Genomic DNA, 25,512 nt, shown 5'->3' with positions numbered 1-25,512 from the left:
TTTTATCCAGTTAAACCCTGCTACTTGTAATATAGGTATGTGGACATAGACACAAACTGTGAATTTTTAGTAAGACACCAAGTTTGAATACAAATTTTGTCATATATTACCATTGCAATAAGTAACTTTACTTTGATTCTATGTAGAAAACTTTTCACATTCTTTTATTTATTCATGTAAGAAGTATTTATTTAATAGACTACTACTAAACCCATGGTCTATTCTGGGACATCCAGTGAAAAGCAAATAGGCAGGATTATTGCCTTCATAGATCTTACAGATAATGGGTAGAGAGAGATTAAATAATCAGACTAATTACATAATTTCAAAAGAATAATAAGTGCTATAAAGTTGTAGCATAGGATGTAACAAACACATATGACATTTAGATTAGTCTTCCCTGTGGAAGAGATAGTTAAATTAAGACCTGTGTGATTAGATGGCAGTAGTTAACTGGACATAACAGCAGATAAAAAGGCCTCAAGGCAAGAAAATTCTTGGCACATTTGATGACTGACATGTACTGTGCCTGGGACGAAGCAAACACAAGTAGCCCCTCCATAGTGTGGAGTTTTGTTCTTTTTTTTTCCTTGGAGTTTTGAACTTTTCTGTGATGAGTACAAATATTCTTGGATGACCTCTTTCTAGAAAGACATTTAGTCTACCACAATAAAAAAAAACTTAAAAATTAATCTAATTAATCTAAAATTAATATTACTGTAAAATATGCAGATAACTATGTTTTCTTCTAATGAAGACATTAAAATTTTAAAGTGAAACTCAAAATTAGTACTTCATAAGAGTCAAATAAAGCATACTGCTGCTTATATGTAGGTTTCAAGGACTTGGCATACTGTATAAACAAACACTATAGATACAGATTTCACTATATTTAAAATTCAGTACTTGATAAGGCCCTTAACCATACAATGTCTTTTACACTGCAAACTATATAAAGGAAAATTTAAACTGCATAAATGAGCTTAACGTATCTATGCTGTAGAACCAAACGGAGTAAACTTAAAACATGTATCATAGTCTTGACAGTAAGAGTAAGACACTGTACCAAGCTGGGCCGAGAGAAAATGAGAACACATAGGGAACACCCAACAGTTATTTCAAGCAAAAAGTAGATACATTATCACATATTCCCTTTCTATACATTACTTAGTATTTATGACTCATGAAATCTTTAAAGAATGTGTTGTGATATGTAAACTTTAAGTAGTGAAGTCATGGACTTTCAAGAGTGTTTTTTACATTCAGTACAACTTATTTTAGAACCAACAGATTATGTCAGATTTCTAAATCACATTAAATAATTCAGTGTAAATTTACAAAGTTCTCACTAAATTCTGACACTGATTCAGACATTCTTTTAGAGTGACTAAACATATACTAAATTAGCAGAGTGTGCAGCACCTGAAGACGTTTTACAAAAATAACTTTGAAAAGGATACTTAAGAGAACTGTGATTTCAAAATAACTAGTTTTATGTGTTTCTCTTTGTAAAACAACTGATGGTTCAGTGCTAAATATCTCAGGTTATTTGAACTTGTTTTGTCAAAATAGCTAGTGTAAGTGATCCACTAAATACAATTATTGAAGAAAAATTCAATACGTCACACACTACACTGGTAAGCACTGTATTTAGCAATGGAATCATGAAGATTAATTATTATAACTGATAGTTTTGGAAACCAAATTGTTCAAGTGGGTCATCACGGTCTCTGCATTGTAAAAATCAAGTTGAGACAAATGAAATTCCTACTCTTTCCCTCTGTGTTCCACATTTTTCTAAAAATTATTCTTGTGATAATGACTCTCAAACTTCTGTAAATTTGAGACAATGATACATATTAATTATTCCTTTGGACATCACTAATCCTTTTGAATCTTGGAATCATTTACATGTATTTTCTAAAAATTTGTAAACTACTTTTATAACTAAAATATAATTTCATCTACAATTTCATACCTTTAAATTAATCTTTCTTATCAAATTTTTCAGATGTCTATCTTTACTTATTAATATCCTTAATTCCTTAAATATTTTATTGCACTTTACAAACACTATATGTATACTATATGTACAAAAATAAATAGATAACTTCAGCTACCAAAATTTTATTTCCAAACACTAGGCTTTCAGTATAATTTAGGAGCATGTGCATTCCCATTAATTGTCAGAAACAATTGAATACAAAGAGCAGCAAAGACATATAGAATAAATTCCAGACATAAGCGTGTATATGTACAGTTGTTGCATGTTTTTTCTAGAAGACAAATATATTTAATTACTTAAATGCAATTAGTTTGCAATTTTTAAAATGCAATAATTAAAAACTCTGTTTATCTGAATTTATAAGCTCAATTTTAAAAGTAAGCTTGAAAAATACTGTCCTTTAGTAATATCTTTAGTTTTATTTATTAAAGACTGGATTTTTTTTGCTCCTTTGTTTTTACTTTTTTCTTTTTTTTTTTTTTTAACCATCTTATTACAGATCTTCAGAAGCACTTTGCATTTTTTTAATTTTAATTTTAATTTTGGCTGCACCACGCAACGTGGCTTGTGGGGATCTCAGTTCTCCAACCAGGAATGGAACCCAGGCCTCTGCAGTGAAAGTACCGAATCCTAAGAACTAGACCAGGGAGCTCCCCCTTTTTTCTTTTTATCTTTTCTTTTCTTTTAAGGAGAAAGTGAGGAGGAAGCTATGTCTTTTTTTCTTTGCTCATGCAATTACCCAGGAGAATACAATGCCCACAGATCTGTAGAATACTGAACCATCAGTATTTTTGTCTTTTATGCAGAATCAATTACATAAGCTAGTCTAACATAAGCTCCCGCGGAATTAGCCAGGTGCTTCAAAAATCGCGTAGCTTGCTATAGAGTAGTGGATTACGTTTGAAGCTGCTCTGGTCTTCATCCTGGATTTGTCATTCTTGCTCTGTGTATAATCCAGGTCAGATCACAACATACACTTGCTTGAACATTCACAGCTATAGAAAGAAACTGCTCTTATGGATGCCTTATACACTATGAGCATTTTGAGATGATGGTGAAGTCAGCCCATCATCTTTGCAACATAATATTTAACATTCAAGTAATACTTCTGATAGAAATTTATATAAATGTGTCTAGCGTAAAATTAAATAAACTCAAGTAATACAGAGAAGCTTGCTTACTAAATATCATGACTTTAAAAAGTGACTTTCCTTTGAAAGATAATAACCATATTAAAAAGACTAATAGGCTTTTAGGTATTATTTTGATATTTAGATGAAAACAATATTGATTGTAAGTTTTATCCAGTATTAGGTTAATGATTTAAATATAGAAAACCATATTTTCCTGTTATTCTTAAAGAGAAAAAGACAAGTTAGAAGCACTTACATATTTTTCCCATGATCTAATAGGTGGCAAATTATAAAAGGAAGAATTGAAATCCAACACTTTCTGAATCAAGAGCCTATGATATGTGTGCTTCCCAAATAAATTACTAGTTTGGGTTGATTTAAGTTGAACAGATTTTTTCTTCTTTCCCATTTAAATATGTTACTCATTCTTATACTATTCTTTAGTATATAGCATAAATCTTCTAGGGTCTAACACATAATTTAGTAATTATATGTATTTTTCACATTTCACTAATGTCTCCATTTTTACCTTCATGAATATGCATTTAAATACCACAGCTAAAATTTTCAGAATTTCTTCTCTTCTAATATAGTGAGCCTATTGATTCGCATTCTCACCACAGGGCCTGCAGGTTGACAAAACTGTCTTTTAATATCAAATTGAAATTACTATCAGACTTGTTAACATATTAACATCTCTTAACTCTTAAATTTTAAACAATGATGTTAGATCAGATACTAATAGAAAGATGAGATATATGTGTAGTGGTCAATAGCTCCTGTTATGGATATGTTAATACTACATCAGAAGTTAAAACCTACTTAAGTAGAGTTAGACAACTGGCTACAAAGTCTCTCCAAAGTGCCATTTCCATACTGGGTTTCAGACTTCTTTCCTGAATTCCTAAGGGAATGAGATCTATTTTTACTATTGAAGTTTCAGTTGCCCCTCAAAAAAAAAAAAAAAACAACAAGACCATAGTTAAGAAAGATTAATTACTACTCTCCCCTCTATTCCTATTTTATGTGTTCTCACTGTTCCCCTTGACTGCAGAATAAGATCTCGCCTCTTCATTTATTATTTGGTCTCCATCTTCCTTTACATCTTATGTTTGCCAGCTTCTGCCTTATTATAATCTAATAAGCCTAAACTACATATGTTTTCCTAAAGAGTCCATGATGTTTCCTGTTTGCTGATCCATTTGGCTCTCACTGGGGGATTATACTGGGTTTATTCACCAGTGAAGTGGGAATCTTGGCAGCCATGTTAGAATCCTGCCTACCTCACTTCTCTTAAAGCTTTACCATTAGTACAGAATATAAAGGAGATGTAACAAAGTATTTTTCAAGACATTTCATTATTTCTAAACTTACTTATTTAATTGAATTATAGTAAACATACAATATTATATTTGTTTCAGGTGTCCAACATAGTGATTTGATATTTTTATATATTACAAAATAATCACCACAATAAATCTTGTTACCATACAGAGGTATTACAATATTATTGACTATATTCCCTATTCTGTACATTATATCCTCATGCCTTGTTTATTTTATAGCAATAAGTTTGTACTCCTTAATTCTCTCTACCTAATTCACCTATTCCCCCCCCACCCCACTCCCCTCTGGCAACCACCAGTTTTGTTCTCTGTGTCTTTGAGTCTGTTCTGCTTTGTTTTGTTTGTTCATTTGCTTTGTTTTTTAGATTCCATATAAATTGAAATTATAGGTATTTGTCTTTCTCTGACAGACTTATTTCACTTAGCATAATACACTCTAGGTCCATCCATATTGTCACAAATGGCAAGATTTCTTCTTTTTTTTTTTTCAAATGGCTGAGTAACATTCCATTGTATGTATATGTACCACATTTTCTTTATCCATTCATTTATCCTTGGACCCTTAGGTTGCTTCCATGTCTTGGCTATTGTAAATAGGGCTTCAGTGAACATAGGGGTGCATGTATCTTTTTGAATTAGTGCTTTTGTTTCCTTCGAATAAATGTTCAGAAGTGAAATTGCTTGATCACTAGTGGTAGTTCTATTTTTAGTTTTTTAAGGAATCTCCATACTGTTTTTCATAGTAACTGCAATAGGCATTTCTACAGACAGTGCATGAGGACTTTTCTCCACACCCTTACCAACACTTGTTTTTTGTCTATTTTATAATAGCCATTCTGACAGGTATGAGGTAGTATATCCTGGTTTTGATGTGCGTTTCCTTGATGATTAGTGTTGTTGAGCATCTTTTCATGTGCCTATTGGCCATCTCTATGTCTTCTTTTGTTTTTTTTTTTAATTAATTAATTAATTTATTTTTGGCTGCATTGGGTCTTCATTGCTGTGCACGGGCTTTCTCAAGTTGCAGCAAGCGGGGGCTATTCTTTGTTGCGGTATGCGGGCTTCTCATTGCAGTGGCTTCTCTTGTTGCGGAGCACAGGCTCTAGGCACGTGGGCTCAGTAGTTGTGGCTCGTGGGCTCTAGAGCTCAGGCTCAGTAGTTGTGGCACACAGGCTTAGTTGCTCCACGGCCTGTGGGATCTTCCCAGACCAGGGCTCGAACTCATGTCACCTGCATTGGCAGGTGGATTCTTAACCACTGCGCCACCAGGGAAGCCCTCTTTGTCTTCTTTGGAAAAATGTCTATTCAGGTCCTCTGTCAACTTATTAATTGGGTTGTTTCTTTTCTTGATATTGAGTTGTATGAGTTCTTTATATATGTTGAATATCAACCCCTTACAGAATATGTCATATTCAAATATCTTTTCCCATCCAGTAGGTTGCCTTTTTTGTTTTGTTGATGGTTTCCTTTGCTGTGAAAAAGCTTTTTAGTTTGATGTAGTCCCATTTGTTTATTTTGCTTTTATTGCCCTTCCCTGAGGAGACATATTCAAAAAATGTTGCTAAGATTGATGTAAAAGAGCTTCCTGCCTACATTTTCTTCTAGGACTTTTATGATTTCAGGTCTCACATTTAAGTTTTTAATCCATTTTGAGTTTATTTGTGTATATGTGGTAAGAAAGTGGCCCTGTTTCTTTTGCGTGTAGCTGTTCAGTTTTCCCAACACTACTTATTGAAGAGATTGTCTTTTGCCCACTGTATATTCTTGCCTCCTTTGTTGTAGACTAATTGACCATTAGTACATGCGTTTATTTCTGTGCTCTCTATTATATTCCATTGATCTATGTGTCTGTTTTTGTGTCAGTAACGTACTACTGTAGCTTTGTAATACAGTTAGAAATCAAGGATTGTGATACCTCCAGCTTTGTTCTTTCTCAAGATTGCTTTAGCTATTTGGGATCTTTTATGGCTCTACACAAATTTTAGGATTTTTTTTTCTAGTTCTGTGACAAATACCATTGGTATTTTGATAGGGATTACATTGAATTGGTAGATTGTTTTCAGTAGTATGGACATTTTCACAATTTTGGTTCTTCCAATCTATGAGTACAGTATCTAGTTCCATTTATTTATTTATTTATTTATTCATTTATTTACATTTTGAACACATTCCAAAGCTTTATATTTTAACACCTCCTTAATTTTATATTTTTGATGACTCATTTTACATCTTTTTATTTTATGTATCCCTTGAATAATTATTGAATTTTTAATTAATTTTACTACTTTTGACTTTTACTTTGCTACTTGTTTTATAAGAGATTGATTTACTATCTCTAGCATTTATTTACCTTTTCCAGTGAAAGTTTTGCTTTCATATGTTTTCTTATTAATTAGTGCCTTTTCTTTTTAGCTTGGAGGAGTTCCTTTAACATTTCTTATAAGGCCAGTTTAGTGGTGATGAACTCTTGTAGCTTTTGCTTATCTATAAAACCTTAATCTGTTCTTTAATTCAGAATGATAACCTTGCCAGGTAGAGAATTCTTGTTTGGCAGTTTTTTCCTTTCAGCACTTTGAATATGTCATGTCACTCCCTTCTGGCCTGTAAAATTTCTGCTGAAAAATGTGCTCATAGCCTTATCGGTTGTCCCTAGTACATAATAAGTTGTTTTTTTTCTTGCTTCTTTCTTTTTACAATTCTCTCTTAATCGTTAACTTTTACCATTTAAATAACAATGTGTCTCAGTGTGTTGCTCTTTGGGTTTGTCTTATTTGGAACACTCTGGGCTTCCTGGAACTGAATATCTGTTTCCTTCCCCAGATTAGGAAAGTTTTCAGCCATTATTTCTTTAAATACAAATTAAAGAAATTTCTCTTTCTCTTCCTCTTCTCCTTTTGAAATCCCCATAATGCAAATGTTATTCCACTTGATGTTGTTCCAGGGTCCCCTATGTTATCCTCATTTCTTTAATTCTTTTTTTACATTGTGCTGCTCTGTCTGGGTGTTTTCCATTTCTTTGTCTTTCAGCTTGTTTTGTGCTTCTTTTTGTTTTTAGTTGATTAACAATGTTGTGTTAGTTTCAGGTGTACAGCAAAGTGATTCAGTTATACATATACATGTATCTTTCCTTTTCAAATTCTTTTCCCATTTAGGTTATTACAGAATATTGAGCAGAGTTCCCTGTGCTATACAGTAGGTCTTTGTTGGTTACCTATTTTAAAAATAGCAGTGTGTACATGTCAGTCCCAGACTCCCAATCTGCTTCTGTTTTATCCATTCTGCTGTTGAACCCTTCCAATGTGTTTTTAATTTCACTTATAACTTCTCTTCAGTACTTTCTTATTGTTTCTCTTTGTTGGCTTCTTGCCACGTTCATCCCTTTCTTCTCCTGAGATCAGTGAGTGTCTTTTTTTTTTTATAATTAATTTTCTTTCTTATATTAATTAATTTAATTTTGGCTGCACTGGGAGTGAGTGTCTTTATGAACATTATTTTGAATGCTTTGTCAAGTAGGTTGCTTATCTCTGATTCATTAAAGTATTTTTCTGGGGATTTGCCTTGTTCTTTGATATGGAATATATTTCTCTGTCTCCTTGTTTTGCCTGTCTCTCTGTGTTTGTCTACATGTATTACGGAAAGCGGATACCTCCGTCAGTTTTTTTCCAGGGGGAGCAAAGGCAGCTGCCTTTATTGGGGGCCATGGGCTGGCTGGCTTCACTCAAAGGCCACGCACTTGATCTTGAAGTCGCCATTGGCCATCAGGTAGTTGATGGCCTCCAGGTTGAAGCAGTTGGGGAATTTGAATTTGTATCCACCAGGCAGCTGGATGGTTAGCTCTGCCTGGTCAAAGCAGATGCATACCTCCACAACACTTCCAGGCTGGAAGGGGAAGACAGACTCCTGCTGCTCGGCACCCCAGGCCCCGCCATCCTTGCTGTTACACACGATGGTGTTGGTGTCCCCGTGCTCATTGAAGCCGGGTTTGAAGTGCAGGTACAGGTTGTTGCCATCTTTGCCCAGGTTCAGCACGAAGCTCTTGGTGTCCAGGGCCACCTTGCCCAGCACTCTGAGGCACCCCCCCCAGGTTTGAGATTCAGGTTGCTGATGACAAGACCACAAACCATGATTGAGGAGAGGAGGATGTTCCTGGGACTTGGGCACCAGTTGTCTGAAGACTCTACCGGAGAGCCTTGGTCTTAAAAGAGTGGTGTTCTTTAGAAGCTATTCTGTGTGGCCCAGAAGTGCAGTCTCCTCTGGCCACCAGAACCAGGCACTCTATGGCCATCCCTCATGTGGGCTGTAGGTGCCCGCCAGCTGTGATAGGGCTGTGACTGCTGTATGGGGAAGAGAGGGTTGGAGTCACTTGCCCATCCTGGGTGTGGATTGATCTATGGGTGGCTGTGATAAGGCTGTGACTGCTGTATGAGGAAGAGAGGGTTGGAGTCACTTGCCCATCCTGGGTGTGGATTGATCTATGTGTGGGCTGGTTGGAACTCAGGGCACTCATCAGGCTCAGTTGTGGGTCAGCTACTACATGAGGATGACAGGACTCTGTAATCCCTGCTGGCCTCCAGACCAGAAGATCCGTAAGTGTCTCCTTGGTTGTGGTTGCAAAAACTGGGGCTCCTGGTGAGTGTATAAGCTCCTTTCTGAGGAGCCTCATCAAGCCCTAATGAGGCCAAGGGGGTGTGCAAGGATGGTGTCTCCCTGCTTACAGTCCCTGGGAGCACCTCCTTAGCCTCTAGGTATGTGGGAAACCTGAAGCCTGTCCCTCAGGATGAAGCTCCAGGCTAAGTAAATAAGCCTTTTTCATATAAGATGAGGTTATGTTTCAGTCTGCTGTCTGTGCAGTGCCCTGGGTATGGTGGCCTGCCAAGAGCTGTCTTTCCGATTGCTCCAGTGTCATGGAGTTCAAGAACACCAGCCCCCGTGGCCACCAGGGCCAGGCCAGCCAGTCGTGTCCCCTATGTGGATTGCATGCACCTACTGGCTTTAGCTAGGTAGCTGGAGATTATAGGGGGTGGGACTTGCTCTCTTGCTTCAAGAAGGCAGCAGGAAAATGTCTTGACTGCACCCACCCCTGGGCTTCAGCAATGCAGTACGAAAGTGCTTTGTCTGTGCACATGAGTCAGCCATTAGGCCAGGAGTGGGAGAATATTATGACTGCTTATGTTCTCCAGTCCCAGCCAGGGGGGCAGGGGAGTGTCACAGCCACCCACACGTGCAGACTTTAGTTAGGGAGCAGGAGAATGCCATGGCTATTTGTGCCACCCCAGTCAGGGCGTGGGGGGATGCTGCAGCTGCCAGAGCTCTCCAGCTTCAGCTTTGTGGCAGGGTAGTGCATCCAAGCTCTCAGGTCTGTGCTAGCAGGTGAGGTGAGGAACACAATGGCCTCTGCCAGTGACTCCTACGAGTATTACCACCATGTTACACCCCCTGCACCCCCCCCCCCAACTGATGCTTTTAGATTTGCAAACAACTCTCCTTCACAAAGAGTCTCAGCAGTTTTCAAACTGCTGATATTTTGCAGGGTCTCTGAGTGAGAAGGATTGCATGTGAGCCTTTTAAGAGGGGAGTCTCAGTTTCCAATAGCTTTTTTGGACCCTTGGACATTAGCCCCATTAGTTTTCTAAGCCAGGCATTTTGGGGACTCAGCTGTCTGGTGTAGAATCCTTGGGCCCGTGTGTCTGATGTGGGGTCCCACACTTGCTCCCCCAGGAGAAAAGCCTTTCTAATAAGATCCCTCTGTATTGTGTGTGGCCAGGCCAGGGGCGGGGTTTTGGGTGAGAACTTTTCTCTGCCCCTCCTACCCATGCTGATGTACTCCTTTTTATTCTTTGTTGTGAAACAGGTAATCAACTAGTTTTCAGGTTCTCTTCTGAGGGAATTAATCCACATGTAGGTATTTATCTCTTCTGTCTGTGGGAGGAGATAAGTTCAGGCTCTTCCTTCGGCGTCTTCTTAAAATGCCTTCTTAGTTGTTTATTCTTAACATATTCCTATCAAACAATATTTTTTGTGATGGTCAGATTTCTCATAAATTTGATATCTCATACACAAATTCAATCATTTATTTTTAAAAGTTTAGAGAGTTCTAACAATTCTAATTACTTGAATTTTCTAAAAAGAAACTAAGGTACAAGTGACTTTGGTGACATTTAACTTAATAGGAAAGGAAGGTGGATTCTTTCTACGCACTGGTTCTTTCAAAAGGGCAAAATCACCCAGGAAATATCTAATTTTCAATTCAAAAATATAATTCTTACCAAACAGATTTGAGCTTTCAGTGGGTAGGATGTTTTATTAAATCACCTGAGTCATTAATAAAATTTCACCAAGTCTTGACAATCTCCTTTTATGTGCTAGTCTCAAATAATGCACTTCCTTTCAAATACTTTAAATGGCTCTGAAGCTAATAATCATGTAGGATGCCCTCTCTTCTCACACAAAGAAGTATTTCAAAATGAATAACACAGGTCAGGTATATTTAAATCTTGCACTATGCATGCATGTTTTCTAACTCTAAAGCAAATGCTACCATTTTACTTAGTATCAACTGAATATTTGTAAAGTGTCAGTGTCTGATTTCAAAGTCAAATGGACACTCATAGTGAATGTTTCAAGGTTTGAACCTCTATATTTGTTGTTAATTCTATAAATAGTTTTATCTTTAAAACTATAGAATTAATAAATTAATAATTTATAGAATAAATAAATAAAACTATTTCACTTTCCCACAGAAATCTTCAAGAGATATGGCAGTGATAAGATATAAAGTAAAAGTCCTTTTTCAAGTGTTCACCTAAACAAAAAAGAACCCCTTTGAAATTTGAATTACAATGATTTTATCTCAAATAAAGAAAAAAGTATGAACACAAAGCAACGCTGCATTCTACAGTGCAGAAACAGTGACCAATGATGTCTGCCTGGGACTTGGATGCGTATTTTACTATATAATGTCCAGGAAAGAGCATATTAATGATCTCCAAAAAAAGGAAACTGGATAGTCATAAGGATATTTCCTGGGACCACATACAGAAATGGCCCTGGTCACATTGATTTTTAAGGCAAGCAGTCATTTTAAGTCTAGTGCTACATATGTTAAATTTCACCAGTTAAATATGACTTCTGGACTGGATATTCAGAGCACATGGGCTATACAGCATTAGCATTAACTTAGTGCAAAATTAATTCTGTCAAGAATGACTTTGTAGAGGAGATTTAGACTGTCTAACCATGTGACTAGAAATATCAAATAAGCTAGCCTTTATTGAACACTTACAAGCCAGCACTGTGTTAATGTTTTTCATGCATTGTCTCATTAATACATAAAATTCCATGAGGTAAGTAGTGTTATTATCCTCATTTTATGGAAAAGGACTGTAATGTAACAAAATGTACCAAAAAAGATGTAACATTTAGCTAGTGCTAGAGGTGGAATTTGAACTCCAGATCATCTCCCTTCTAAGAACATGCCTGAGCTTACCACAAAAGCACATTTGTGAGAAGCAACAAATACGAGAAAGTCTAGGGATACATTTTAACTCCATTTAACAAGAATAATCTTGAAGCAAATATTCCCCGCAGGGATCAGTTTTCCTTCTGCAGGATACAAAGGAAGAATCAGGCATCATGGGGGCCCTATAAATTCCCCCAATTAAAACACAGAATGAAGATCACACCAGGTTTTCCTTCAGCTGGATCAAATAGATGCTTGAACCTTATAAACACTGGCACCTCCAGGGAGGTATGGAGTCATGTGCTTGGTCTGTTCTGCGTTACCTATTCAATATTGTCTTATCTTTTGTAGTTTCACCCATGTTGGAGTTGCTTACCAAACTCACCACACCTTCTATCCATGTTAGACTTGCCTGAAATAATATTCCACTCTTACCCAGAGTAGTCAGTGTGGTGTTGTAATGTTTTCCACTGTTTGGATATTTGAAAGACCTAGCAGATTCCATAGAGTATATTCATGTGAGGATTTTATTTAAATGTAAAACATACAGAACAAGAGAAGTAGGTTTCAGGCAGCCATCAAAGGTCTGAGAGACAATCTTTGCGCCCTTGAGTTGTACTGAGCCTCTGGCTGCACTGCCAAGTTTGCATGAGAAATCTTAGCTTCAGGAGAGCAACTAGAGGAAACTCTAAGAAGTTCTTTAAGTGGCCAAACCAGGCTTGTCAAGCTATTTGAGCTAGTTGAGCCATTGGTAAAGAAGCCAACCCTGGGTGGAGCAGGACCACCGGAAAAGTTTCCAGCTTTAAACAGCACATCATAAATGCCATTGCCTTTATCTCAGACAAGAGTCAAAAAACCAGGCATCTCCAGAGATAGAAAGCTTAGCCATTCCAGCTGTAAATTAGCTGTCTTCAGGTGTCCAGCCCTATATTCTGAAGCCATTTGACAAACATTATTTAAGATTGGACTGTACCTGTGTAACTGTTTAAAATCAATAATCTCTACATTTAAGACCCTTGAGAATTCCAGGCCTGAGTGTGAAAAATACTTGAGTCACGCTGTTAACAGAGGGTCTTAGACTTGTGAATGATTCTTGTTTAGCTTATGGGCCTCATTGATAATGTATTACTGTATTTCAAACATGGGTCACACATGTGGACTTTACTATGATTCTAAAATGTAATATGTAGGCTCCAGTTTTGATAGATCAATAAGACATTTATCTGATCCTAACTGAGCATAAGGGTTAGGAATAATGCTTTTAAACACATGTTGAAAAATATGTTTGGCTGAAATCCTGAATCTCCCCTTCCAACTCCCAAGAAAAATCTCAGAATTAAGTTCTAATATTTAACATACTACCATGTTCTTGTTTTGTGTACATTGTTCTTGCATTTTCAACTTTAATTTAAATGCATTAATAGTAAAATTGTCATGTGGTCATGACCAAAACCAGCACAAAGCTAAAACTCAGCAGGAAACATTCAAAAGCAGTCTAAATGATTATCTTTCCCAAAATGTGAAGCTAATTATACCAGGTCAAAAAGAATAGTAATCTCATTGCTACTTGAATAAAATTTAATTATAGACCAATCTTCACAAACTATTAATATGCTGACACATATTTAAATCAAGATTCACAAACACTGAAGAAGGGAGCTACAAATATGGAAAAGGAGAAAACTAGAATAAACTCTGTTCTGTGATATGCATTAAAGGGATCAGTACAAACTTGTAGGCTGTAATATAATTGATAGATATACAGTCATTATAGATGTATGTGTATGTGTTGTTTTCTGCCTCTATCTGCTAAGAGCACTTGGAAGTAAAGACACTCTGATACAATGAGCACACCTAGCCCACAGATCTTGGTTTCTACATACCAGGAATCCTTGGAGAAATGGCTGATATGAAACATCTACACACACAAATACAAATTCATTTTTAAAAGGAAGAAATAAAGGATTAGAGAGGTTATGTCATTTACATAAAGTCACAAGCAAATAAGTGATAAAGAGAGCATGAAAAGGTAAATAAATGCTGGATCAGACTATCTGGGGTAAGTTCCCAACATCCTTCATTTACTAGTTTTCTGGGCAAGTCTGTCAACCACCTGACCTTAATTTCCTGGGCAGTAGATCTGTATAACAATAATAATATGTACCTCATAAGTAGGGTTATTGTGAGGAACTAAATGAGATAATATTGAAAAAATTGCATATTGTAATTACACACTTTTTATCGCTATCATAATTTTTATTTTAATGATGATTTTTATTATATGAAACCATGTCTGGTTGACTTCACAATACTCCCACAGATACAGAATTGGAACAAGTATATTACAATGATGAACACTGTATCAGAAAATGGACTTAAAAACCTCATGGTGTATTTGTGAGAAAATAAGGAAGGTTACCTAAATAGTATAAAGCGTAAGAATTGAAGAAGATTGGGAAACATGGTTTGACAGAAATGTTGAGCCCAGATTATACTGATCATTGAGTTTGGAGTGTATATGACTTTTGGAAGTGCATTTTTGGGGGAGTTTAGGTTCTTCATATCAGTATGCAAGATATTTTGTGTGAAGGAAAAAAGAAATTGTCTTTTCGCTATATATGGGTAAAGGATAGTCCCTGAATAGTTAATAATGCCTAAATTGTATTGGAAAAAATAAAGGGCATCATAAATTCAAAATAATTAGAGGTGAATTCAGATAAAAAATAGGAACATGTTGCAACTGTAGAATATATAAATTAAATTAATTTTAGCTTTAAATTGTAACTTAAATTGGTCTAACAAGTGATTTCACATAGAGACTCTGTAGGGAGTGACTTTAATTGATACATGTCTAATTTGTAAGTATTAGAAATCCATTGTTTGATATAAATAATTGATGTGGAATTATTGTAAGTTTTCTCCTATTAGGTATTTTTTAATTGTCTCCTTTGGAATCTTTATCCTGTTAATTTACTTAGCCATTTTTTTCAGGCAAGGAAAAAGCTACAAATACAAGCCAAGTGATCAAAAATTGATGTAATTATTTCAATATAGCTTCATTTTTAAAAAGCTAGAAATGACAACACAATATTCATTTATACTCTATATTACATCATTTTTCCTCTCTATTTTCTGCTGGCACAATGCAAAGTCCAAAAATATTAAGACTAAGGAAAAGGAAGAAATAAAGGTTAGAAATAATGAGCAAAATGGACAATCACTTCTGGATAATTGAGAGTGAACTCTATATCACTGTTAAAGTAAGGGGCAACATCATTTTCCCCATTTTCCTGTGAAAATATGTGTGGTCAGTAAGCAGTATTGCTACTCTTACTTCTTAAAGCATGAGCCACTGGTCTCTAGAGGAGCATAGCTAAATTTGGGGTTTAATGAAGGTTTAAGTGGGAATGAAACTTACCAAACCTTGCAGGTGAAATTTCACTTGGCCCAGAAGCACCGTTCCTAATTCTGCAAAGTTAACCAAAGGCATGAGAATGGGAAGGAATGCATTACTAGACACAATTTGTTCCATCAGTTTTTTTGAATTCCTGTCCTATTTCAATCTTCTTTGTACAATAGATGTAATGTCAAAAGCATTGCTAATTAAAGGATATTTGTAGTAGCCAGATCCTCAAAAAGAACCACCATAAAACTAGAAGGAAAGAAGAGAAACTAAAAGGTGAGACATAGCTGTTATAATAAAAACAGCCTATTTCTTAAAAACATATTACAAATACTAACTGAATAGTGTGGCCATTCCTAAGTATGATTATGGTTTTTAAAGTATTGTGACACCTATAATGCCTCTATGTCCTACTCTCTTATTTTCACTCTGTTGTAGTCCTCAGAAAGATGAGTTGACCAGTTCCACGGCTTCAACTATAAAGGCAAATGCAATGTAAGAAATATTGGATCTGTTGGAAATTTTCAGTTGCCTTTATAACAACTCATAAAAATATTAACTCTAATCTAATCACCATTGACATTATCACCTGTGGGGGATTTGTATATACTTCCAGCTAGGGTGATATAATTTGTTTAATTAAATTTAATTTATTTATATTTTTATACAGCATGTTCTTATTAGTTATCTATTTTATACATATTAGTGTATACATGTCAATCCCAATCTCCCAATTCATCCCACCACCACCCCCCACCTTGATCTCCCCCCTTGGTGTCTATACATTTGTTCTCTCCATCTGTGTCTCTATTTCTGCCTTGCAAACTGGTTCATCTGTACCATTTTTCTAGATTCCACATATATGCATTAATATATGATATTTGTTTTTCTCTCTCTGACTTACTTCACTCTGTAAGGGTGATATAATTTAAATATATAAAACACTAAGTCACTTCAGGCAGTTTTCTTCCTACTTTTAACTATTTTTTCTGTCGTGTTTAATAAGAAACATTCAAAAATCACCTGCACTGTGAACATACTTTGTAAGAAGGTTATTAGAGATAGAGAGTTTGCTTCAATTGGCACTGAGCTACTGAGCAAAACAATGGCTATAATTTTGAAATAGTGTTGAGAAATTCAATCCAGGAAAGATTAGTTTTGATAATTTTGACAGAAAGTGAGATGAATTTCTACTTGTAAAGTAGACATGAATATTTTGCTAGTTATCTTAAATCATCTGTGTTTGAACAGATCCAACTGTTTTTGAAAGATTTGGCTCAGTCCCATCCCATACCATCCCATCCTCCCCTCCCCACTTATTGATAAGTGATCCAGATGGTGGGCTAGGCTTGGGAATATCAAAGCAATGAATAAGACCTTCCTTTAGAAGACTCAAGTCACCTAAAAAAACACAAAAAGCCCCCAACAAAACAGATAGTTACAAAAAAAGTTGAATAAACGAGATGCTATTGTCAGCTACAGAGTTTCAGGGGAGCATGGGTGCATGGCACTAACTGAGATGCTATAGAAAACTTCAATGGAGAAGAATAGACCTGAAGCTTGATGAGCAAATAGAAGTCAAAAGATGGGAGAGAGACAAGGAAGAACTCAAGGCAGAACAGCCTGTATGCAAAAGATCTGGGACATGAGAATGCATGGTATGTTAGGAACATCGAAGAGGAGTTTCTTGGCTGTAGGATAGGGAGTGTTTTCACATATATTACCTTACGTAGTGTTCAAAATAAACTCACCAGGCAGAAAGATTTTTTTTTCCCGTTTTAATGTAATAAAACGACAATTTGGAGAGGGATCTGAATGTTATAAAACTCTCTAATGCTAATAATGGATTTTGAATTCATTTCCTTCGATTACAATGAAAACATGCCAAGTATAGTAATAAGTACTGAGTCATGTCAAAGAGGATTCTTCAACACAGCACAGGACAGAGTAATAAAAGTTGATACTTATATAGTGATTATTTTATGTCAGGTGCCAATAGGGCTTCCTAAGTGTTATTTTAAACTCATCAAATCCTTACCACCTACAAAGTAAGCACTATTATTATCACCATTTTGTGAATTAGGAAACCAAGGTAAAGAAAGATAAATCTTCACTAACATCTCATGAATAATTGGCAGAACTAAGGCATAAATTCAAATAGTCTATCTCCAAATCCCACACTCAACTGCTAAACCACTGCTTCTCTATGTTACTATATCATTCATGCAAGAAGTCAATGATTAAAAAGCAGTGTAAAATAATGACAATAAAGGGGAAGAATTTTTGTACATGATCTATAAGATATAGAGAGGAGGGGATTATTGTTTGGGGTCGAAAATTTGGTTTTGAAAATAGAAAAGAATTAGCAAAATAGTTGACAGTCCTGGGTACAGTGGTGCCCTGCTTAGATCTCCCTTCAGGCATTCATTGCTCCTTCCACTGCTGGGAGGGCTGCCTGCCGAAGATTGGGGTCATCTCTTTCCTCAGGAATTGCCCATATCTGAAGGGAGCTGCCTCACCCAAAGTTAAATCCCCTTCTGAAAAGTAGCCCACAATGACTGAGGTCTACAGACAGGTTAAGTAAATTACCTTAGGTCACAAAGATTCCAAATAAAAGAATATGATCCCATACTTGCCTCATTCAAAGTCTAAGGTATTTTTCCTTTACCAGGTTTCCTTCTGTATATAAACTTTACAGATCAAAGTAGGTATTTTATAGGAACTGACAAATTTATGTATGTCCACTTCATGCAATCTTTAGACTCCTGTCATTTCAATGTGCTCTTATAAATAAGTTTGCTTCAATATCTTTAACATAGACCAAAAGTATAAAAGAAACCAGGAGCAGGATAAAAGGAGAAAACTATTGGACATTAAAACATGAGATTATAAGTGATATCCTGTATTGTATATTAAATATATGTATGTAAAATGTATATATATTTTGTAGCTTAAGAATATGTGTTTCCTTATATTGAATATAAAATACTGAAGTCTGTGTGCCCTAGAGATGAGAAGAATCATTCTTATTGATTCTAAGCATCTAAGCTACACTTTATAAATAGTAGGAATCAGTGGCACTTCAATCTAGGTTTTTATGTGTCATTGGATCTTTTATGGTTGTTGAAAAAGCTGGAATGTCTGTTAATTTGAAATACTGTGTATAACAGAAAGTATATCAGCTGTGCTTCAACTGACTCTAATAGAAAATCTTCCAGAATATTCCTGGGCCTTTAAACTAAGCTTTTATTTTTCCAGAATTTTACCCACAGTTGATTCAAGACATTTCCTTGTTATACTCAACGACAAATAGTTAAGATCAATGAGGTAATAGTTTGAGCAATTGAAACCCTATATGTTGTGTTTCTCACAGACAGCGTGAATGCTGCTTCAGGGCACTGATCTATTAAGCCGGATGTTATAATCACAGAGGTATTCATTGGCAATCATGATGAGAATACCTGTTTATAGAATTGCAACCTTGTGCAATAGTCGCATAGGCCAAAGACAATTAAAAGAGTTAATGCCAGTGAGGGTCACCTTTCAAGAACCACTTAAATAGAACTGTGCATGCAGCAGTGCCTTGCCCCTCCATGAGGGGCACTGCGGCACTAGACTGCAAGTCTATAGCAAGATGTATAAAAGTCATAAAATAGCCAATCTCTCTAATCCAAGTTTGGCTTCAAAGGGACATCTTCATTAGTCAAGCAGTACAGTGAACACAAGTTCTAAAATACTCATTAACTGCCCTCTGAAATCAATCAATTTTGGAAACAACTTACAAATCACATATTTATTTGATATATTCATTATATAAAAAGTGAATAAATAACAACATCCTCAAAAGTCTTGTAACCTTTTAAATACACGGTAGTAGTAAACATTTTATTTGAAACAATGTCATGTTTAGCTGTGTAGCCTAAGAAAATACTGCATGTATTATTGTCCTTGGAATAAAATTATGCTGTTGAAAGCCTTATTCTTCTTATTTGTGGAGAAGACTAAACATACTACTGCACTACCATTGGCTTTTTAGACAATACTTATATAAATAATTGTCTTTGTTTTAATGCTGAGTTTGATTCTTATGACCACATTTCCTTTGAGGAGATAACACCATGACATAAGTATAACAATTATACTTCCCTTGTCTGTCAGCAACGTTGTAGTTACTAGTATCAATCAACAAATATATATGCAGGTTTGACTGACCTTCATAAGAATTATATAAGCGCACATGTTGGAAATGAGCATCATTAATTTATAGGCAGAGATAATCATATACAATATATCTTATTTCTGTATCATAGCAAGGCAAGAGTCTTAGCAATGTAACACATTAAGTGCTTGTTTATCTAAAAAGTAACAGCAACTAGCATTCATTGAAATACTTACAATGTGGCAGGTCCTAAACATTTTACATAAATTAATTTGACTACTCTTCAACCTGAATCTATGAAGCGAATACTATTATTTCTCAGTTTTGTAGAAAAGGTGACTGAGACTTAGAAAGGTTAAATACTTTGCCCTAAAGACTAAATGAAATCCAGTAAGTGATGGTGGGAGACTTGAAATATGGCAGTCTCTCACCAGAGCCAGGTTCTTAACCCTGGAATCAGAGGTATTGCTCAAGTTTTGGTACTGTTTCTAATGGACCAATAATCTCATTGGTTCTGAGGTCCTGAGTAGAGGAATAAATTTTTCTGACTTAAGTTTTGAAACTATCACTCCAGATGCTTCGCTGAGAACTGATAAAGACACTTTTGGAGGCAGAGCTACTGTTGATTAAACATAGCACTATCCTAAGAGTCTTTAATGGACAAACACTGGCCCAGACTGTGGACTCCTGAGACATCCCATACAGACGCATCTGCTTGACTGCTGTAGATATAGTACAATATACAGTACAATATATTGTAGATTTGTACAACATAGCAAATTATGCAATATAAATGTGTAGATATTACATCTCTTTATATTTTGACATGTCAGTTGCAGAATCTTTAAGGTGCTATATTTTCAAATACTTAGAAAAAACATCAACAATTGTTATAGATCATGTAAAGTGTAAAACACAAAATGTTTTATTTCACTACAGGAGAGGACACTTCAATTCACACTCTTCTGAAACATGCCTTACAAACTGTTGTTTGGACTAATCAGACCACAGGAGAATTCAAACCATAGATGGTTTGAATTCAAAAACATTTCAAAAACAATGTTCAAGGTAGACCAATTGAAAAAGTGGGGCAGCAATGATTAGTGCTCAATAATAAGTAATTTTTATTCATAACAGAAATCTAAATAGAGAAGAGATGTAGATGTCACAAGGGCTGAAAATTTAAAGAAATTTATATGAAAGGGAGTGACTAAGTAGAGGAAAAAAATCAGCTTTGCCTCTGAATGAACGTTGCCTTTAGCCTTGTTAGCTCAAGAGCCACCTTTGCTTTCTTTCTGACACCATCATTTAACTGCAACAAATCAAATTTGTCTGATAGAGTTGCTTGACAGGAAGCATAAGTAACTGCCAGGAGGCCTGGCTGCAGCTGTTGCTATCTTATAGCACACAGTTGTGTTATGTCATTTGAATTTGTGCCTCAGTGCATCTTTAGAGCGTCCCTTCCACATAACCTGATTAAAGTTGGGTCCTGTCTGTTCACATGACTGGCAATGCTTAGAATCCTACTGTTAACACAGCCCACAAATTTTAAGTCCAGTAGAAATATTTTTCAGAAACAAATACTTATGAAACTAGACATTTCTAGCAGCCTTCCCTTTATTAGGCCCCAGCATTTTATCACCAAAATCCAAGCACGTCTGTCTATTCACTTTGGCTCTTAAAAAGCTTTTGTTCCTTGAATCCCACTCTGATAACTTCTTTGCTATACTTATCCTCTACCCTTATGCACTGTTTGTAATAGTTTCATTCCCAATCTTTGTATGGTCTTTAAAAGTATCCTTGGGCATTTTCATGCAGTTGCTATATATTCTCAATAAGGCTATCAAATTTCTTGAAGACTAAAATATTCACAAAGTATTTGGATAGTTGGATATATATTGGGGAAACTCAGGAAATGACTTTGTCAAATATATATCATCCACTTTTTTCATCAATAATGCCATTTGCAGTAACATGGATGGACCTAGAGATTGTCATACTGAGTGAAGTAAGTCAGACAGAGAAAGATAAATATCATATGATATCACTTATATACAGAATATAAAAAGAATTGATAAAAATGAATGTATTTACAAAACAGAAACAGACTCACAGACTTAGAGAATGAACTTATGTTTATGGGGGTGGGGGGGAAGGGTGGAGGGAAGAGATAGTTAGGGAGTTTGGGATTGGCATGTACACACTGCTATATTTTAAAATGATAAAAATAAAATAAAGCAGCTGTGCAAGAACAACAACAACAAAAAACACCTCATTGGTATAACCTCATATGTTTTTATGTATTACATAGATGATTCATGTTTCACAGAGAACAATTTTTAACCAAAAAAATGTCATCTCTCACCCCTAATTTCCCTCTTTCTTGTGCTAGTATGGCAGTTCTTTTTGTTATCATTCTGGCAATAACTAGCCCTTAAATTCCTAGGCTTCCCCCTACTATTTTTCTGTATCATTCCAAATTATTCTCCTCTTCAGTATGCTGAGCAATTTAGCAAATTTTTCTTTTAAATTTAAGTTCTCATTCAGATTACTTCCATCACTTCAAATAACTCACTAAATTATTTTTTCCAGGCAAACAAGGTATACTATTTCCTTGTGAAATAGCACATCATCAAATAGCATACATGTGTTCTTGGCAGCTAAATATGATTGCTTGGGTCCTAACTGCTCCTTTTGAGGATTTTCTTTAGTCTATTTTTTAAAGCTGCTGGGTTTTGAAATGAGGTGTTTTTTTTTTTTAATTTTAATTTAATTTTATTTTATTTTATGGTTTAATTTGAAGTTCCAGGCACTAGAAAGGCTTTGTTTTAGAATAAAAATTTCAAAGATTTTTTGAGGTGAGAAAAGTAGATTTGAAGCAGTTAAGTGACATGTCTAAATTAAATGACAGTAAATATTCAAGGCAACAAAATAGGCAAACTCTTTAATACCTGTTATGATTAATTGTACATTAATAAAAAAAAAGAAATTATCTTAGTACCTGAGCATAGCCATATATGGATCAACTGTTTCTTTATTAATTTTCTGTCTTGATGGCCTATCCAATGTTGAAAGTGGCATATTTAATATTCCTACTATTATTTTATTGCTGTCCATTTCCCCCTTTAAGTCTGTTAATATTTGCTTTAAATATTTAAGTGCTCCAGTGCTGGGTGCCTATATATTTATAGTTCTTATATCCTCTTATTGAATTGATTCCTTTATTACTATTTAGTGACTTTTTTTGTCTCTCTTGTGACTGATTTTGACTGAAAGTCTATCTTAGCCAATGTAAGTATAGCCTCCCCTGTTCTCTTGATTACAATTTGCCTAGAATATATTTTTCCACTGCCTCACTTTCAACTTATGTGTGTCCTTAGAGTGAAAGTGAATCTCTTGTAGGCAGCATGTAGTTGGAGCTTGGGTTTTTTTGTTGTTGTTGTTTTCATTCAGCAACTTTGTATCTTTGATTGGAAAATTTGATTCCTTTTCATTTAAACTAGTTATTGATAGGTAAGGACTTACTATTACCATTTCATTAATTGTTCTCTGTTTTTTAAAAAGTTCCTTTGTTCCATTCTTCCTCTCTTACTCTCTTCCTTTGTAATTTATTTTTCGTAATGGTATGCTTTAATTCCTTTTTTATATATCTTTTATGTAACTACTATAGGTTTTTCTTTGTTTTTACCATGAGGCTTACATAAAACATTGTATGTATAGAACAGTCAATTTTAAACTGATAACAACTTAGCTTCAATTGGACAAAAAAACTCTAGAGTTTTCCTTCTCCTCCTTGCACATTTTATGCTATTGTGTCACACCTTACATTTTTTTATACTGTGCATTATTTAAAAAATTATCATAATTATAGTTATTTTTAATACTGTTTTTCAACCTTTTTATAATTTTTATTTTTTTTATAATTTTTATTTTTTTGGCCACGCTATGTGCATGTGGGATCTTAGTTCCCCAATCAGGGATCAAACCTGCACCCCCTGCCCTGGAAGTGCAGAGTCTTAACCACTGGGCTACCAGGGAAGTCCCTGTTTTTCAACTTTTATACTAGAGGTAAAAGTGTTTTACACACCAACACTACTGTATTAGGGTATTCTGAATTTGACTGCATATTTCTCTTTATTAGTGAGTTTTATACCTGTATGTGTTTTCATCTTATTATCACCCTTTCATTTCAACTTGAAGAATTCCCTTTAGCATTTCTTGTAAGGCAGGTCTAGTAGTTATGAACCCCCTTATTTCCATTATAATCTGAGAATTAATTTTGTATGATTTCTATTATTTTTAATACATTAAGGTATGTTTTATGGCCCAGAATGTGCTCTATCTTGGTAAAAGTTCCATGTGAGAGTGTGAGAAGTTGGCATAATCTGCTGTTGGATGAAGTATTTTATGAAGTACATTAGACTCTTGGTTTCCGTTCTGACATGTAAAGAGCTTAAAATTTGTCACTCCTTTCCCTACAAGTAAAAAGATAAGTGAACTGAAAATCAAAAACTCTTAGTACATATATCAAAGAATTGAAAACCCAGGGCAAACTGCTGCCTCCTCTGAAAACTGGAGAGAAAGACAGACAGAAACAGAATCACAACTTACTGGGAGCAGAAGTCCAGAAGCAAAGCCTGTATCTGGACCAGTATTGGTAAAACCATTTTATATTGTAGTTGAGGAATTGCTGGAGGCTCAATGTGTACTGATGTGAGCAATAAAAATTCCAAGGGGGTCCAGTCTTTGGGAATACCAAATACTTTCTTGAGTTTTACCTCCAGGAGCTCTACCAGATTCTAACTCTAACAGAGGAAAATTCCCTGGCACTTCCAGCAGAGGTTGGGAAACAGTAACCATTTTGAAATATGCCTATGGCTTTCCTTAACAAGGCTTGTCCTACAGGGAACCTACTTTACCAGAGCTTAACTGGCTGGGGCTTTACTAAAGCTTAACTGACACATATTCAAAAGGGCAAAAGGATTTCTTATCAACCAAGTTACCACTTAGGATCTCCAAAAGCCAGTGAAGAGCTTAGTCTCAAAGCTACCCAACCCAAAGGGAGCTTGGGTATTATCACACTGTTCTAGTTACTCATTGCTGTGTAACAATCTATCCTGAAACCTAGTGCCTTAATAGAACCATTTTATTTTTTAACAGACTTATTAAGATTTAATTAACATACAATAAACTGCATATGTTTAAAATGTACAATTCGATATATTTTGACATGTGTATATTCTGTGAAAGCATCAGTGCAATGAGGAAAATAAACAGATTTATCACCTTCAATTTTTTTGTGTGCCCCTTTTTAATTTTTAAATGTTAAATTGACATTTTATATATTGTTGGATCCAAGTTGAGGAAATATTATTCAGAATTTTTGCATCCATTCTCACAAGAGATAGTGATCTGTAGATTTCTTTTCTTGTAAGTTCTTTTTTCCACCTGGTTTTATTATGAGGATAATGCTGGCCTCATAGAATCAGTTAGGAGTATTCTCTATTTCTTTTTTAATCTATTTGCAAGAATTTGCTTACAACTGAAATTATTCCTTATATATTTAGCATAATTTATCAATGAAGCCATCAGGGTCTGGAGTTTTCTTTCTGTTTAGTTTTATTTTTTCAAATTTAATATCTAATATCTAATAAATAGATATTAGGCCATTCAAGTTATTTCTTCTTGAGTGAGTTTTTGTAGTTTCTATCTTTCAAAAAATTTGTCTATTTCATCTAATTTATTAAATTTATTAACATAAAAATTGCTCATAAATTTTTGTATTATTTTAAGAATTATAGAATTTATAGTGACTCAAAGAGAGCAAAATCAATTGGATATTTTTATCCAGTCAAAAGTTGGTGATGAATTGGACTAAGAGGCAATTACTATGTTGCCATCTAATACTATGATTAGTCATAGATAACAGTCATTAATAAGTAAGTTGTCTTAGTAGTCTCTTTTGAAGAAAGCAGAACATTAATTCAATAGTTATTTGTCAATATAC

The 25,512-nt window shown here is 35.1% G+C and overlaps 1 pseudogene across 1 annotated transcript; it reads right to left on the bottom strand.

Annotated features, from left to right (window-relative positions):
• Nucleotides 1–3,208: 3,208 nt before the first annotated feature.
• On the bottom strand, nt 3,209–8,608 carry LOC309662128 (galectin-1 pseudogene; annotated as a pseudogene). The gene has a single exon. The product of its transcript is annotated as a galectin-1 pseudogene (transcript).
• Nucleotides 8,609–25,512: the final 16,904 nt, after the last annotated feature.

Source organism: Balaenoptera physalus (assembly GCF_965194825.1).
Source record: "Balaenoptera physalus genome assembly, chromosome: 5".
NCBI lineage: Eukaryota > Metazoa > Chordata > Mammalia > Artiodactyla > Balaenopteridae > Balaenoptera > Balaenoptera physalus.
This window is presented reverse-complemented; position numbering and strand designations above follow the sequence as displayed.